This window comes from Schistocerca gregaria, unplaced genomic scaffold, assembly GCF_023897955.1.
Source record: "Schistocerca gregaria isolate iqSchGreg1 unplaced genomic scaffold, iqSchGreg1.2 ptg000355l, whole genome shotgun sequence".
NCBI lineage: Eukaryota > Metazoa > Arthropoda > Insecta > Orthoptera > Acrididae > Schistocerca > Schistocerca gregaria.
Window position 1 is genome coordinate 356,839 of NW_026061814.1, and position 17,310 is coordinate 374,148.

General features: G+C 46.8%; 5 non-coding genes and 1 pseudogene across 5 annotated transcripts; all 6 read right to left on the bottom strand.

Moving 5' to 3' along the window:
• Positions 1 to 1,035: 1,035 nt before the first annotated feature.
• LOC126307687 (5S ribosomal RNA) lies at positions 1,036 to 1,154 on the bottom strand. The gene has a single exon (XR_007553674.1). It is a non-coding gene; the product is annotated as a 5S ribosomal RNA (ribosomal RNA).
• A 1,471-nt stretch (positions 1,155 to 2,625) lies between these two features.
• Positions 2,626 to 2,744, bottom strand: LOC126307699 (5S ribosomal RNA). Its single transcript, XR_007553685.1, has one exon. It is a non-coding gene; the product is annotated as a 5S ribosomal RNA (ribosomal RNA).
• A 1,471-nt stretch (positions 2,745 to 4,215) lies between these two features.
• Positions 4,216 to 4,334, bottom strand: LOC126307711 (5S ribosomal RNA). Its single transcript, XR_007553696.1, has one exon. It is a non-coding gene; the product is annotated as a 5S ribosomal RNA (ribosomal RNA).
• A 7,466-nt stretch (positions 4,335 to 11,800) lies between these two features.
• LOC126307905 (5S ribosomal RNA) lies at positions 11,801 to 11,918 on the bottom strand (annotated as a pseudogene).
• Positions 11,919 to 13,390: 1,472 nt separating this feature from the next.
• Positions 13,391 to 13,509, bottom strand: LOC126307815 (5S ribosomal RNA). Its single transcript, XR_007553790.1, has one exon. It is a non-coding gene; the product is annotated as a 5S ribosomal RNA (ribosomal RNA).
• Positions 13,510 to 14,979: 1,470 nt separating this feature from the next.
• Positions 14,980 to 15,098, bottom strand: LOC126307723 (5S ribosomal RNA). The gene has a single exon (XR_007553707.1). It is a non-coding gene; the product is annotated as a 5S ribosomal RNA (ribosomal RNA).
• Positions 15,099 to 17,310: the final 2,212 nt, after the last annotated feature.

The window sequence follows — 17,310 nt, forward strand, 5'->3', positions numbered from 1 at the left end:
GAAAGGTAGCATGAAAAAAGGGCTGGCAGGGGTAGTGACAAGATAGCAAGAAATGAAGACAGAGGGAAGCGTTCTCACCTGCCTGACACTCGTCGCGCTTCCAGATATTTGCGTAATTTGCACGGTTCATTCTCGGCTGTCACCTTCCGTCCCGACTTGTCCCGACTTTGCTCGACTGCCGCTCGCTGCCCCTCGGGTCGCGGTCCATATGACAGCACAAGTACGAGAAGCATCTGCGAGATGGGGGCGGCCCGAACCGGCGAGTCCGAGGCGCCGTGTGCGGGCGTTCGGAGCTACCAGTGCCGCTCTGTGCTGCGCTCTGCCGTGGAAAGGTGCGAAAACATGCACACAAGACACAGGCTTTTCGGCAAAGTATACATCTCTTGTAGCGACGAAAGGTAAATTTTTGTTTACAAATTTGCCGTTGTGCACTGCTACAAAACAATATGCCCTGACGTTTTTCACAACATTTCTGTCACTTCATACTGTTTTTATTATTCCAGAGACTCTTTGGAAGTCTTACTTGGCGCACTCTTTTCAAACTGAGTTCCTTAATATCGTATCTTACGATAGTTTAAAATCAGTATGGAAGCATCTTTGTCACATGAGAAAGGTCGCATGAAAAAAGGGCTGGCAGGAGTAGTGACAAGAAAGCAAGAAATGAAGACAGCCAGAGTTCCCAGGCGGTCGCCGATCCGAATACTGACGTTGTTGCTTTTCTTCGGTGGTCGGACGGGAACAGGTCTTTCTTTAATGTAGTTAGTTTTTGGAATTTAGCGCTCCTACAAAACAGTACTCTCTGACGCGTTTCAAGAGCACATCTGTCGATTCGCAGTGTTTCGTTATTTTCAACGAGATCCTAGCACTCTTCCTCCGCGCATTCTTGTTCAAACTGAGTTCATTACTGTAATTTCGCATCTTACGTTTAATACAGTAGTTTAAAATGCTTGTGGAAGCATCTTTGTCGCACCTGAGAGTTTTTCATGAAAAGAGGGCTGGCAGGTGTAGTGACATAAAATTTAAAAGAAGAGAGGGAGCCAACAGCACCCGGTGTTCCCAGGCGGTCACCCATCCAAGTACTAACCGGGCCCGATGTTGCTTAACTTCGGTGATCGGACGAGAACCGGTGTATTCAACATGGTATGGCCGTTGGCGTCCTTATACAGTAGCCGCACGGCAGAAGAAGGCTTCGCCTCTCCTCCCAACACACGCAATCGCCGTTTTCGGTGGCACATTTGACGCAAAGCACGTCCTTCCACCTCGAAGGCGACGCGCAGTGCGGCGCGCCGCCACGTGGGTCAGACGCACAACACAGCTGCTCGTTGCACCGCCTGTCATTCGTTTGTTCGACAAAGTATCCATCTCTTGTAGCGATGGAAGGTAAATTTTTGTTTACAAATTTGCCGTTGTGCACTGCTACAAAACAATATGCCCTGACGTATTTCACAACATTTCTGTCACTTCATACTGTTTTGTTATTTCCAGAGACTCTTTGGAAGTCTTCCTTGGCGCACTCTTTTCAAACTGAGTTCCTTAATATCGTATCTTACGATAGTTTAAAATCAGTATGGAAGCATCTTTGTCACATGAGAAAGGTAGCATGAAAAAAGGGCTGGCAGGGGTAGTGACAAGATAGCAAGAAATGAAGACAGAGGGAAGCGTTCTCACCTGCCTGACACTCGTCGCGCTTCCAGATATTTGCGTAATTTGCACGGTTCATTCTCGGCTGTCCCCTTCCGTCCCGACTTGTCCCGACTTTGCTCGACTGCCGCTCGCTGCCCCTCGGGTCGCGGTCCATATGACAGCACAAGTACGAGAAGCATCTGCGAGATGGGGGCGGCCCGAACCGGCGAGTCCGAGGCGCCGTGTGCGGGCGTTCGGAGCTACCAGTGCCGCTCTGTGCTGCGCTCTGCCGTGGAAAGGTGCGAAAACATGCACACAAGACACAGGCTTTTCGGCAAAGTATACATCTCTTGTAGCGACGAAAGGTAAATTTTTGTTTACAAATTTGCCCTTGTGCACTGCTACAAAACAATATGCCCTGACGTTTTTCACAACATTTCTGTCACTTCATACTGTTTTTATTATTCCAGAGACTCTTTGGAAGTCTTACTTGGCGCACTCTTTTCAAACTGAGTTCCTTAATATCGTATCTTACGATAGTTTAAAATCAGTATGGAAGCATCTTTGTCACATGAGAAAGGTAGCATGAAAAAAGGGCTGGCAGGAGTAGTGACAAGAAAGCAAGAAATGAAGACAGCCAGAGTTCCCAGGCGGTCGCCGATCCGAATACTGATGTTGTTGCTTTTCTTCGGTGGTCGGACGGGAACAGGTCTTTCTTTAATGTAGTTAGTTTTTGGAATTTAGCGCTCCTACAAAACAGTACTCTCTGACGCGTTTCAAGAGCACATCTGTCGATTCGCAGTGTTTCGTTATTTTCAACGAGATCCTAGCACTCTTCCTCCGCGCATTCTTGTTCAAACTGAGTTCATTACTGTAATTTCGCATCTTACGTTTAATACAGTAGTTTAAAATGCTTGTGGAAGCATCTTTGTCGCACCTGAGAGTTTTTCATGAAAAGAGGGCTGGCAGGTGTAGTGACATAAAATTTAAAAGAAGAGAGGGAGCCAACAGCACCCGGTGTTCCCAGGCGGTCACCCATCCAAGTACTAACCGGGCCCGATGTTGCTTAACTTCGGTGATCGGACGAGAACCGGTGTATTCAACATGGTATGGCCGTTGGCGTCCTTATACAGTAGCCGCACGGCAGAAGAAGGCTTCGCCTCTCCTCCCAACACACGCAATCGCCGTTTTCGGTGGCACATTTGACGCAAAGCACGTCCTTCCACCTCGAAGGCGACGCGCAGTGCGGCGCGCCGCCACGTGGGTCAGACGCACAACACAGCTGCTCGTTGCACCGCCTGTCATTCGTTTGTTCGACAAAGTATCCATCTCTTGTAGCGATGGAAGGTAAATTTTTGTTTACAAATTTGCCGTTGTGCACTGCTACAAAACAATATGCCCTGACGTATTTCACAACATTTCTGTCACTTCATACTGTTTTGTTATTTCCAGAGACTCTTTGGAAGTCTTCCTTGGCGCACTCTTTTCAAACTGAGTTCCTTAATATCGTATCTTACGATAGTTTAAAATCAGTATGGAAGCATCTTTGTCACATGAGAAAGGTAGCATGAAAAAAGGGCTGGCAGGGGTAGTGACAAGATAGCAAGAAATGAAGACAGAGGGAAGCGTTCTCACCTGCCTGACACTCGTCGCGCTTCCAGATATTTGCGTAATTTGCACGGTTCATTCTCGGCTGTCCCCTTCCGTCCCGACTTGTCCCGACTTTGCTCGACTGCCGCTCGCTGCCCCTCGGGTCGCGGTCCATATGACAGCACAAGTACGAGAAGCATCTGCGAGATGGGGGCGGCCCGAACCGGCGAGTCCGAGGCGCCGTGTGCGGGCGTTCGGAGCTACCAGTGCCGCTCTGTGCTGCGCTCTGCCGTGGAAAGGTGCGAAAACATGCACACAAGACACAGGCTTTTCGGCAAAGTATACATCTCTTGTAGCGACGAAAGGTAAATTTTTGTTTACAAATTTGCCCTTGTGCACTGCTACAAAACAATATGCCCTGACGTTTTTCACAACATTTCTGTCACTTCATACTGTTTTTATTATTCCAGAGACTCTTTGGAAGTCTTACTTGGCGCACTCTTTTCAAACTGAGTTCCTTAATATCGTATCTTACGATAGTTTAAAATCAGTATGGAAGCATCTTTGTCACATGAGAAAGGTAGCATGAAAAAAGGGCTGGCAGGAGTAGTGACAAGAAAGCAAGAAATGAAGACAGCCAGAGTTCCCAGGCGGTCGCCGATCCGAATACTGATGTTGTTGCTTTTCTTCGGTGGTCGGACGGGAACAGGTCTTTCTTTAATGTAGTTAGTTTTTGGAATTTAGCGCTCCTACAAAACAGTACTCTCTGACGCGTTTCAAGAGCACATCTGTCGATTCGCAGTGTTTCGTTATTTTCAACGAGATCCTAGCACTCTTCCTCCGCGCATTCTTGTTCAAACTGAGTTCATTACTGTAATTTCGCATCTTACGTTTAATACAGTAGTTTAAAATGCTTGTGGAAGCATCTTTGTCGCACCTGAGAGTTTTTCATGAAAAGAGGGCTGGCAGGTGTAGTGACATAAAATTTAAAAGAAGAGAGGGAGCCAACAGCACCCGGTGTTCCCAGGCGGTCACCCATCCAAGTACTAACCGGGCCCGATGTTGCTTAACTTCGGTGATCGGACGAGAACCGGTGTATTCAACATGGTATGGCCGTTGGCGTCCTTATACAGTAGCCGCACGGCAGAAGAAGGCTTCGCCTCTCCTCCCAACACACGCAATCGCCGTTTTCGGTGGCACATTTGACGCAAAGCACGTCCTTCCACCTCGAAGGCGACGCGCAGTGCGGCGCGCCGCCACGTGGGTCAGACGCACAACACAGCTGCTCGTTGCACCGCCTGTCATTCGTTTGTTCGACAAAGTATCCATCTCTTGTAGCGATGGAAGGTAAATTTTTGTTTACAAATTTGCCGTTGTGCACTGCTACAAAACAATATGCCCTGACGTATTTCACAACATTTCTGTCACTTCATACTGTTTTGTTATTTCCAGAGACTCTTTGGAAGTCTTCCTTGGCGCACTCTTTTCAAACTGAGTTCCTTAATATCGTATCTTACGATAGTTTAAAATCAGTATGGAAGCATCTTTGTCACATGAGAAAGGTAGCATGAAAAAAGGGCTGGCAGGGGTAGTGACAAGATAGCAAGAAATGAAGACAGAGGGAAGCGTTCTCACCTGCCTGACACTCGTCGCGCTTCCAGATATTTGCGTAATTTGCACGGTTCATTCTCGGCTGTCCCCTTCCGTCCCGACTTGTCCCGACTTTGCTCGACTGCCGCTCGCTGCCCCTCGGGTCGCGGTCCATATGACAGCACAAGTACGAGAAGCATCTGCGAGATGGGGGCGGCCCGAACCGGCGAGTCCGAGGCGCCGTGTGCGGGCGTTCGGAGCTACCAGTGCCGCTCTGTGCTGCGCTGTGCCGTGGAAAGGTGCGAAAACATGCACACAAGACACAGGCTTTTCGGCAAAGTATACATCTCTTGTAGCGACGAAAGGTAAATTTTTGTTTACAAATTTGCCCTTGTGCACTGCTACAAAACAATATGCCCTGACGTTTTTCACAACATTTCTGTCACTTCATACTGTTTTTATTATTCCAGAGACTCTTTGGAAGTCTTACTTGGCGCACTCTTTTCAAACTGAGTTCCTTAATATCGTATCTTACGATAGTTTAAAATCAGTATGGAAGCATCTTTGTCACATGAGAAAGGTAGCATGAAAAAAGGGCTGGCAGGAGTAGTGACAAGAAAGCAAGAAATGAAGACAGCCAGAGTTCCCAGGCGGTCGCCGATCCGAATACTGACGTTGTTGCTTTTCTTCGGTGGTCGGACGGGAACAGGTCTTTCTTTAATGTAGTTAGTTTTTGGAATTTAGCGCTCCTACAAAACAGTACTCTCTGACGCGTTTCAAGAGCACATCTGTCGATTCGCAGTGTTTCGTTATTTTCAACGAGATCCTAGCACTCTTCCTCCGCGCATTCTTGTTCAAACTGAGTTCATTACTGTAATTTCGCATCTTACGTTTAATACAGTGGTTTAAAATGCTTGTGGAAGCATCTTTGTCGCACCTGAGAGTTTTTCATGAAAAGAGGGCTGGCAGGTGTAGTGACATAAAATTTAAAAGAAGAGAGGGAGCCAACAGCACCTTTTTTTTTTTTTTTTTTTTTTTTTTTTCTTTTTTTTTTTTTTTTTTTTTTTTTTTTTTTTTTTTTTTTTTTTTTCAACAGCACCTTTTTTTTTTTTTTTTTTTTTTTTTTTTTTTTTTTTTTTTTTTTTTTTTTTTTTTTTTTTTTTTTTTGGAAAGTCATTGTCGGTCGGGCATCGAGCGTGGCTGGCAGGCGGCGGCAATGAGGGCAGGGGTCAATTAGTCTGAGGCCTGGCCACAGTGTCGCCCCCACACCCGTCATCACTCATATCGACCGTAAAACAAAACAATATTTCATGTGTGAAAAAAGGAGAAATCGCAACAGCCTAGGTATAGTAAAAACAACATGAAACAAAACGCTATTTTAAAGCGCCGGTAATCCCGGTGTGAAATCCCACACCGACGAAAGGTTCCAAAAGTGCCGAGCGCAGACACGTGACGAGAAGTGGGAGCGCTCGACAGTAAAAGAAATGAAAAAAGAAAAAAAGAAAAAAAGAAAAAATAACGCAAACAGTCACCACTAGAAACTAGAACTGAAACATCAGTAAAGAATCTCGTCACGCCACATACGGGGAAAAAAAAAAGAAAAAAGAAACTAATAATACCGACACTCATGCCAAACAAGAAGTTTGGCAATAACGTTCAGAAAAAACTGAAAAGACTTCTGATGTCGTTCGATAGTCAAGTTTCGGCAATTTTCGTTCCAGAAAACAGAGAGAAAGTCGCATTTATTCATATTGTGTCGCTCAAGGGCAATTTGAAAATACGAGACAATAACATCCATGTTACGCAGGTACCGACATACGCGCAAAAGCATGCGCCAGTGCGACCTGCAAAAAATTTGCAAAATTTTGCCGATAATGTGGCGATGTCTGAATCTGAGAATGTTGGGTCCATAAAAAGGTAAGGAAGTCCAAATCGGTACACAACTTTAAAGAGAAAATAGCAAAAACTGTATGGCCAAAGATCCACACCGTGGCATTTCGCTTGGTGGTGGGGTAGACGACACACTGCGGAATTAATACATCATCCACAGTAACGGTTCGAGCGTCCACCCGCTGAATCAGACGAATCATATCCCTGGCGACGTCCCAAACACGTCGGAAGCGGTCACACGCAAAGCGGTGTTCAAGAGTATCGTCGACAGTACACACGTCACACACTCCAGATGGGATAAGGTTGATGGAATGAAGTTTGGAGTTGGTGGGGATGGTGCGATGCACCACCTTGTACCATGCAGCGTGTACGGAAGCCGGGAGGACTTTGTTGGCGAGGTTTTGCCACACTGCCACCCAGTTGCAGCGTGGCAATCGATACTCCCACTTGCAACGAATAGGAGGTCCGCGTATAGCATCGCAGACAGCGCTAACCGTGTGGGCGGAGATGTCACGAAGTGTCAGGTAACTATTATCGAAATAGTAGCGGCGCACATAAGAAAGATAAAACGGGATGTGCGACACAGAAACAGGTGCCACTTCAGAATGAGGACGATAACGATTAAAAACAACCGCGGTGGGACTGCAAGGTGCCTTCTGCATAACAGCGGTAATTCTCTTCCAAAGGAGAGCCGCACATTTGGCTGAAAAATCGACAAGTCCCAAACCGCCGTCGGACAGGTCCAAGGTACAGACAGCATGTGACACCTTAAAAATCTCCCCCCTCCATAAAAACCAGTAAATCGCCTGTGTGATGGCGCGCCCCAATTGCTTGGGTACCGGGAGAACCTGCGCAAGGTACCACGCCCTTGCCAAGAAGTTATTATTTATTAAATGCACCTTTTCCCGAAGGGCCAAATTTCGGACCGCATGGATCTTGACAACAGCACGAATCCGATGCAGCGTAGGCCGCCAATTTAATGCTTCCATCTGCTGTGGATTCGAGGATAAAAGGACTCCAAGAACTTTATGCTGCTGCTGTACACAGAACCAGTCCCTACGAAGGGTACGTGCGCGGGCGGTGAGCGGTAAAAGAACAGTTTTCTGTGTATTGACAATCGCCCCCGTAGCTTGTTCAAAGTTGTGCAGAACGACTTGCAACCTGTCAACATCGTCTAAATGCTCAATAAATACGCCAAGGTCATCAGCGTATGCTTTACAAACCAATCTGGTTGTCCCCATCTGAATGCCGCGACATTCCTGACCGATATAGCGGAGGAGGGGATCCAGCGCAATGGCAAAAAGCGCCATGGAAAGCGGACACCCTTGCCGCACGGAGCGACCTACACGAAAAGCAGGAGTAAGACGACCATTAACACAGATGCGTGACGTAGCATTTTGCAACAGATGCGTCACTAAGTTGGTAAATTTATAACCAAACCCCATGCGTACCAATACCTGACGCAAATAAAAATGACTAATACGGTCAAAGGCATTCTTAAAATCAACTAATAAAATCGCCGCAGTCCGAAGCCGAGCACTTTTTACATAACCAATGCAGTCCCTGTAAGCAAGAATAGCGTCAAAAATATTCCGATCGCGCACCGCACACGTTTGCTGAGGACTAAGTACCGCCGGCAAAATGTTTTTAAGTCGCTGAGCGACGCAGCGCGTGACGATCTTGTAGTCAACATTTAATAAAGTAATCGGACGGACAGCGTCGATATTTGGCACAGCATTGGATTTGGGAACGAGCGTCACAACCCCCTCCACAAAGGCAGCTGGTACAGTCACACCATTTCGAATATCATTTACCAAATCTACTAAAATCTCACTAAAAAGATGAAAAAATTTCAAATAAAATTCCGCAGGAATCCCATCTGGACCTGGAGACTTCCCGTTGGGACTCCGCCGAACGGCATCGAGAACTTCATCAGACGTAAAGGCGTCAGTTAAATGATTCCTGTCCGGGCGAGTTAAAACATGGGGTACAGTCTGCAAAAAATCTCGCAACGCGTCGGAATCCACATCAACAGCACGGAAAAGTGAAGCGAAATGTTCAAAAATATCTGTTTCAATTTCCGACTGTACAGAAGTGCGATCGCCGTTTCGCAGCCGCCAAACATTAATCTTCAAACGTTCACGGCGTTTGCGTTCCCTGTGTAAATGGTAAATGGACAGAGGTTCCCCAGTAACAAGTCCCGCAGGCTGACTTCGGACGGTCACCCCATCACTAACGGCACGCATGTCAAGTAAAAGCTTTGCTTGAAATTGCTTCAGAGTAGGCAACAACTCGGGCTGTGACGTCACCCGCAACGCTAAGTCCCGTAAACAAGCCTGGCGGAAGCGAGCCGTTGCCCGACGCCAGCGTGCCGCCTCACGGCTGTAATCAATTAAAAATTTCCTAATCGCCGGTTTAACTATCGCAACCCACCACTCAATGGTGCTACTATGACCGCCTCGAGTCCGCAACAACCGTTGCCATATACGGTTAAAACAAGTCACAAAATGGTCGTCATTGAGTAAACTGCAATTGAACTTCCACAAATTGGTACGGCGAGGAACACACAAACGAGGCAATAAAAGACGACAGGAGTAACTGGAGTGGTCAGAAAATACGACAGGAGTCACGTCAACACTACAAATACGGGCAGACAGCTGCCTAGACACATAAATCCGATCGAGGCGGCTACGCCCGGTACCGTAAAAATAGGTGAAGTAGGTGAAATCCGGGTGTAAAACACGCCACGTGTCGAGCAGCTGAAAACTAGTGACTAAAGTACCCAGCTCGTGACATTTGTTTGGACGCGGCTCTTGATCGCTGTCGTCTAAAACACAATTAAAATCACCCCCAACGATTAAAGTATCGACATTCTTGGATAGAAGCTGACACAAATCTCTACCATAAAATTCAGCCCTGGCCGGTTTAACATTTCCTGACGGAGCGTACACATTTACAAACACAATTCCAAAAATGGTACAAGCAACAGCGCGACCGTTCGGTAAAATGTCAACGTTAGATATTGGTAAGCCAGAACGCACTAAAATTGCAGTGCCCGTATCGTTATCAGGGGCAATATTATCAATCACAGTAAAATCAGTAAAATCATGCAAAAACAAAAGCGCTTCACAAGTCACCTCCTGTAAAAAAGCGACGTGACAGTTATTATCATACAAGAAATTTTTTAAAATCATAGCCTTCTGCGGATTTCGCAACTTATTAAGATTAACTGTTAAGATGTTCCACTGGCTACAGTCGTTAACCATATACACGTAATAACACAGTTAAAAAACAAGAAAATAAAAGAAAAACATGAAATTTGCTTAAAACAAGATAAAACATACAAACTTGCTAGGAGGGGGAGGACATACAATGAGTCACACTAATGGTTACCACCGGCCTCCACATCCGCCGACCAATCCTGTGACTGACTAGGAAGGGGGGGCGGGAGCGGTGGAGTCCCAGAAACTGTGACGGCACCTTCTGTGACGGATTGCTCCACGGCGGGCATCTCGACATCCGAAGAGAAAGGCGGCACCAAATCGTGGGTGGAAGGGGGGGCACGACGAAGGTGCGAATCTTCGGCCTTTCTTTTGGTTGGAAAGGGGGAAGGTGTCACAGACAAAGGCGGATCCACCGCCATGCCGGAATCGGCATCAGAAGTCGGTTGGCTCAGGAAGGTTTTCAAATGTTGCACCGCGATGTCACGTTTCTGCGTTGCAGCAACAACATCACCCTCCGGCTGAGTGCGGGAAGAGGTCTGCTTTTTCGCGTGGCGCCTGCTGCCTCCCCCCTGAGACGGGCGGTGGCCGAGGTCTACGCCGTCGCGCGTGGCCGGTTGTCGGGAGGTCGGTTGCCCGACCGACCGAACCTGAGGGGGGGCAGGAGAACGCGCCACCGGAGACGGACTCCGATTTTTGTCCGAAAAACCACGCGTATTAAACGAAGCAGAGCTACTGGCACTACGTAAACGTGGGGTGCCAGAAGCTCGAGCGACATTCCGGTCCCTACGCGGTTTCGGTGCAGTAAAAGCTTCACGTTCTACAACAGCACTGGCAGCAGAAAGACTGTCGGGGACGGTAGTAGGAGCAACCGCCGATATGTCGGGTTCCGTAACCGGGACAGTATGCGGAACAATTTCTGCCGACATCGGCACGGATTGCGGTGAGACTTCGTCCACTACCGGTTTTTCAAAAACAGATTCAGTTGTCGCAGCCGCGAGCAAAGAAGGCTCAACAGGAGGTTCAGAAACAGAAACAGAGTCACTATCAGGAACAGACGTGTCCATAACGTCAGCGGCGGCCGATACAGGGGGGGCGGCCGCGAGTTGCACACGTGCGGGGGGGGCGGAACCTAAACTCGTTGCAGCAACAGAAGCAAAGCTAGGCCCACTTAAAACGTCCTCACGTGGCAACTGAACAGGCTGCCTGCGTTTAGGACAGTTTTGTCGGTAATGACCAACAGCACCGCAAAAGGAACACGTCTGAGGTTGACCACTATAGGTTATAAAAGCACGATGACCGTTAACTAACAAGAAGGACGGAATATGTTGTCGTACTATCATCTTTACACTCCTCACGCCGTTTTCGACCTGAAAAACATAGGCGGAAGACCACTTCTCTTTAAAAACAGATAGCACGGTCCCGTACGGCCGCAAATGACGAGATATTGTGTCATTCCGGATTTCAAAAGGCAAGTTGAACACACGAACATTTCGAAGGCCAAACCCACCATGAGAAATAGTCACGTTACTAATGCGACCGTCTAGATGTCGAAATTTACGGATACCATCATTAACATTTACCACGGTATCACACAATTCGGGAGTTTTCAACTTCAAAAACACGGAATTGATAAAAGTATCAAATTGAACTCCGAGAACGTCATCGGTCGACAAACACAATTCCTCAAGTATCCAACGGTGAATTTCGAAAGCTGACGGTTTTCCGACGGAACTATCGAATTCGCATTGCACATTATTTTGTCGTTCTTCACTATTATCATACAACATAGCCATAACTTACGGACTTGATGAAATGTAGCCGCGAGGCAGGAGACAGACGACACGCGAGGCGCCGCCGGCCAAGTCGCACAAGGAAGTACTGCTCGCTCGGCACCGAGGTGTTGCCAGGCGGGCAGACAGCCAAGTACTAACCGGGCCCGATGTTGCTTAACTTCGGTGATCGGACGAGAACCGGTGTATTCAACATGGTATGGCCGTTGGCGTCCTTATACAGTAGCCGCACGGCAGAAGAAGGCTTCGCCTCTCCTCCCAACACACGCAATCGCCGTTTTCGGTGGCACATTTGACGCAAAGCACGTCCTTCCACCTCGAAGGCGACGCGCAGTGCGGCGCGCCGCCACGTGGGTCAGACGCACAACACAGCTGCTCGTTGCACCGCCTGTCATTCGTTTGTTCGACAAAGTATCCATCTCTTGTAGCGATGGAAGGTAAATTTTTGTTTACAAATTTGCCGTTGTGCACTGCTACAAAACAATATGCCCTGACGTATTTCACAACATTTCTGTCACTTCATACTGTTTTGTTATTTCCAGAGACTCTTTGGAAGTCTTCCTTGGCGCACTCTTTTCAAACTGAGTTCCTTAATATCGTATCTTACGATAGTTTAAAATCAGTATTGGAAGCATCTTTGTCACATGAGAAAGGTAGCATGAAAAAAGGGCTGGCAGGGGTAGTGACAAGATAGCAAGAAATGAAGACAGAGGGAAGCGTTCTCACCTGCCTGACACTCGTCGCGCTTCCAGATATTTGCGTAATTTGCACGGTTCATTCTCGGCTGTCACCTTCCGTCCCGACTTGTCCCGACTTTGCTCGACTGCCGCTCGCTGCCGCTCGGGTCGCGGTCCATATGACAGCACAAGTACGAGAAGCATCTGCGAGATGGGGGCGGCCCGAACCGGCGAGTCCGAGGCGCCGTGTGCGGGCGTTCGGAGCTACCAGTGCCGCTCTGTGCTGCGCTCTGCCGTGGAAAGGTGCGAAAACATGCACACAAGACACAGGCTTTTCGGCAAAGTATACATCTCTTGTAGCGACGAAAGGTAAATTTTTGTTTACAAATTTGCCCTTGTGCACTGCTACAAAACAATATGCCCTGACGTTTTTCACAACATTTCTGTCACTTCATACTGTTTTTATTATTCCAGAGACTCTTTGGAAGTCTTACTTGGCGCACTCTTTTCAAACTGAGTTCCTTAATATCGTATCTTACGATAGTTTAAAATCAGTATGGAAGCATCTTTGTCACATGAGAAAGGTAGCATGAAAAAAGGGCTGGCAGGAGTAGTGACAAGAAAGCAAGAAATGAAGACAGCCAGAGTTCCCAGGCGGTCGCCGATCCGAATACTGATGTTGTTGCTTTTCTTCGGTGGTCGGACGGGAACAGGTCTTTCTTTAATGTAGTTAGTTTTTGGAATTTAGCGCTCCTACAAAACAGTACTCTCTGACGCGTTTCAAGAGCACATCTGTCGATTCGCAGTGTTTCGTTATTTTCAACGAGATCCTAGCACTCTTCCTCCGCGCATTCTTGTTCAAACTGAGTTCATTACTGTAATTTCGCATCTTACGTTTAATACAGTAGTTTAAAATGCTTGTGGAAGCATCTTTGTCGCACCTGAGAGTTTTTCATGAAAAGAGGGCTGGCAGGTGTAGTGACATAAAATTTAAAAGAAGAGAGGGAGCCAACAGCACCCGGTGTTCCCAGGCGGTCACCCATCCAAGTAGTAACCGGGCCCGATGTTGCTTAACTTCGGTGATCGGACGAGAACCGGTGTATTCAACATGGTATGGCCGTTGGCGTCCTTATACAGTAGCCGCACGGCAGAAGAAGGCTTCGCCTCTCCTCCCAACACACGCAATCGCCGTTTTCGGTGGCACATTTGACGAAAGCACGTCCTTCCACCTCGAAGGCGACGCGCAGTGCGGCGCGCCGCCACGTGGGTCAGACGCACAACACAGCTGCTCGTTGCACCGCCTGTCATTCGTTTGTTCGACAAAGTATCCATCTCTTGTAGCGATGGAAGGTAAATTTTTGTTTACAAATTTGCCGTTGTGCACTGCTACAAAACAATATGCCCTGACGTATTTCACAACATTTCTGTCACTTCATACTGTTTTGTTATTTCCAGAGACTCTTTGGAAGTCTTCCTTGGCGCACTCTTTTCAAACTGAGTTCCTTAATATCGTATCTTACGATAGTTTAAAATCAGTATGGAAGCATCTTTGTCACATGAGAAAGGTAGCATGAAAAAAGGGCTGGCAGGGGTAGTGACAAGATAGCAAGAAATGAAGACAGAGGGAAGCGTTCTCACCTGCCTGACACTCGTCGCGCTTCCAGATATTTGCGTAATTTGCACGGTTCATTCTCGGCTGTCACCTTCCGTCCCGACTTGTCCCGACTTTGCTCGACTGCCGCTCGCTGCCGCTCGGGTCGCGGTCCATATGACAGCACAAGTACGAGAAGCATCTGCGAGATGGGGGCGGCCCGAACCGGCGAGTCCGAGGCGCCGTGTGCGGGCGTTCGGAGCTACCAGTGCCGCTCTGTGCTGCGCTGTGCCGTGGAAAGGTGCGAAAACATGCACACAAGACACAGGCTTTTCGGCAAAGTATACATCTCTTGTAGCGACGAAAGGTAAATTTTTGTTTACAAATTTGCCCTTGTGCACTGCTACAAAACAATATGCCCTGACGTTTTTCACAACATTTCTGTCACTTCATACTGTTTTTATTATTCCAGAGACTCTTTGGAAGTCTTACTTGGCGCACTCTTTTCAAACTGAGTTCCTTAATATCGTATCTTACGATAGTTTAAAATCAGTATGGAAGCATCTTTGTCACATGAGAAAGGTCGCATGAAAAAAGGGCTGGCAGGAGTAGTGACAAGAAAGCAAGAAATGAAGACAGCCAGAGTTCCCAGGCGGTCGCCGATCCGAATACTGACGTTGTTGCTTTTCTTCGGTGGTCGGACGGGAACAGGTCTTTCTTTAATGTAGTTAGTTTTTGGAATTTAGCGCTCCTACAAAACAGTACTCTCTGACGCGTTTCAAGAGCACATCTGTCGATTCGCAGTGTTTCGTTATTTTCAACGAGATCCTAGCACTCTTCCTCCGCGCATTCTTGTTCAAACTGAGTTCATTACTGTAATTTCGCATCTTACGTTTAATACAGTAGTTTAAAATGCTTGTGGAAGCATCTTTGTCGCACCTGAGAGTTTTTCATGAAAAGAGGGCTGGCAGGTGTAGTGACATAAAATTTAAAAGAAGAGAGGGAGCCAACAGCACCCGGTGTTCCCAGGCGGTCACCCATCCAAGTACTAACCGGGCCCGATGTTGCTTAACTTCGGTGATCGGACGAGAACCGGTGTATTCAACATGGTATGGCCGTTGGCGTCCTTATACAGTAGCCGCACGGCAGAAGAAGGCTTCGCCTCTCCTCCCAACACACGCAATCGCCGTTTTCGGTGGCACATTTGACGCAAAGCACGTCCTTCCACCTCGAAGGCGACGCGCAGTGCGGCGCGCCGCCACGTGGGTCAGACGCACAACACAGCTGCTCGTTGCACCGCCTGTCATTCGTTTGTTCGACAAAGTATCCATCTCTTGTAGCGATGGAAGGTAAATTTTTGTTTACAAATTTGCCGTTGTGCACTGCTACAAAACAATATGCCCTGACGTATTTCACAACATTTCTGTCACTTCATACTGTTTTGTTATTTCCAGAGACTCTTTGGAAGTCTTCCTTGGCGCACTCTTTTCAAACTGAGTTCCTTAATATCGTATCTTACGATAGTTTAAAATCAGTATGGAAGCATCTTTGTCACATGAGAAAGGTAGCATGAAAAAAGGGCTGGCAGGGGTAGTGACAAGATAGCAAGAAATGAAGACAGAGGGAAGCGTTCTCACCTGCCTGACACTCGTCGCGCTTCCAGATATTTGCGTAATTTGCACGGTTCATTCTCGGCTGTCACCTTCCGTCCCGGCTTGTCCCGACTTTGCTCGACTGCCGCTCGCTGCCGCTCGGGTCGCGGTCCATATGACAGCACAAGTACGAGAAGCATCTGCGAGATGGGGGCGGCCCGAACCGGCGAGTCCGAGGCGCCGTGTGCGGGCGTTCGGAGCTACCAGTGCCGCTCTGTGCTGCGCTCTGCCGTGGAAAGGTGCGAAAACATGCACACAAGACACAGGCTTTTCGGCAAAGTATACATCTCTTGTAGCGACGAAAGGTAAATTTTTGTTTACAAATTTGCCCTTGTGCACTGCTACAAAACAATATGCCCTGACGTTTTTCACAACATTTCTGTCACTTCATACTGTTTTTATTATTCCAGAGACTCTTTGGAAGTCTTACTTGGCGCACTCTTTTCAAACTGAGTTCCTTAATATCGTATCTTACGATAGTTTAAAATCAGTATGGAAGCATCTTTGTCACATGAGAAAGGTAGCATGAAAAAAGGGCTGGCAGGAGTAGTGACAAGAAAGCAAGAAATGAAGACAGCCAGAGTTCCCAGGCGGTCGCCGATCCGAATACTGATGTTGTTGCTTTTCTTCGGTGGTCGGACGGGAACAGGTCTTTCTTTAATGTAGTTAGTTTTTGGAATTTAGCGCTCCTACAAAACAGTACTCTCTGACGCGTTTCAAGAGCACATCTGTCGATTCGCAGTGTTTCGTTATTTTCAACGAGATCCTAGCACTCTTCCTCCGCGCATTCTTGTTCAAACTGAGTTCATTACTGTAATTTCGCATCTTACGTTTAATACAGTAGTTTAAAATGCTTGTGGAAGCATCTTTGTCGCACCTGAGAGTTTTTCATGAAAAGAGGGCTGGCAGGTGTAGTGACATAAAATTTAAAAGAAGAGAGGGAGCCAACAGCACCTTTTTTTTTTTTTTTTTTTTTTTTTTTTTTTTTTTTTTTTTTTTTTTTTTTTTTTTTTTTTTTTTTTATTTTCAACGAGATCCTAGCACTCTTCCTCCGCGCATTCTTGTTCAAACTGAGTTCATTACTGTAATTTCGCATCTTACGTTTAATACAGTAGTTTAAAATGCTTGTGGAAGCATCTTTGTCGCACCTGAGAGTTTTTCATGAAAAGAGGGCTGGCAGGTGTAGTGACATAAAATTTAAAAGAAGAGAGGGAGCCAACAGCACCTTTTTTTTTTTTTTTTTTTTTTTTTTTTTTTAGTGACATAAAATTTAAAAGAAGAGAGGGAGCCAACAGCACCTTTTTTTTTTTTTTTTTTTTTTTTGCCAACAGCACCTTTTTTTTTTATTTTTTTTTTTTTTTTTTTTTTTTTTTTTTTTTTTTTTTTTTTGGAAGCATCTTTGTCGCACCTGAGAGTTTGCATGAAAAGAGAGCTGGCAGGTGTAGTGACATAAAATTTAAAAGAAGAGTGGGAGCCAACAGCACTTTTTTTTTCATAAATTAAATAGGCCTGCAACACGTGAAAACGAAATGTGATAAATGCCTCCCATTTATACGCCAAAAACTGAAAGAGGAAACGGAAAGATAAGGCGGATTCACACCGTAACAATCGATGATGACGACTGTCCAAAGGGAACACAAAACATTTGTACGCAACCAGGACGACGCATCCACCGGTAAAGGA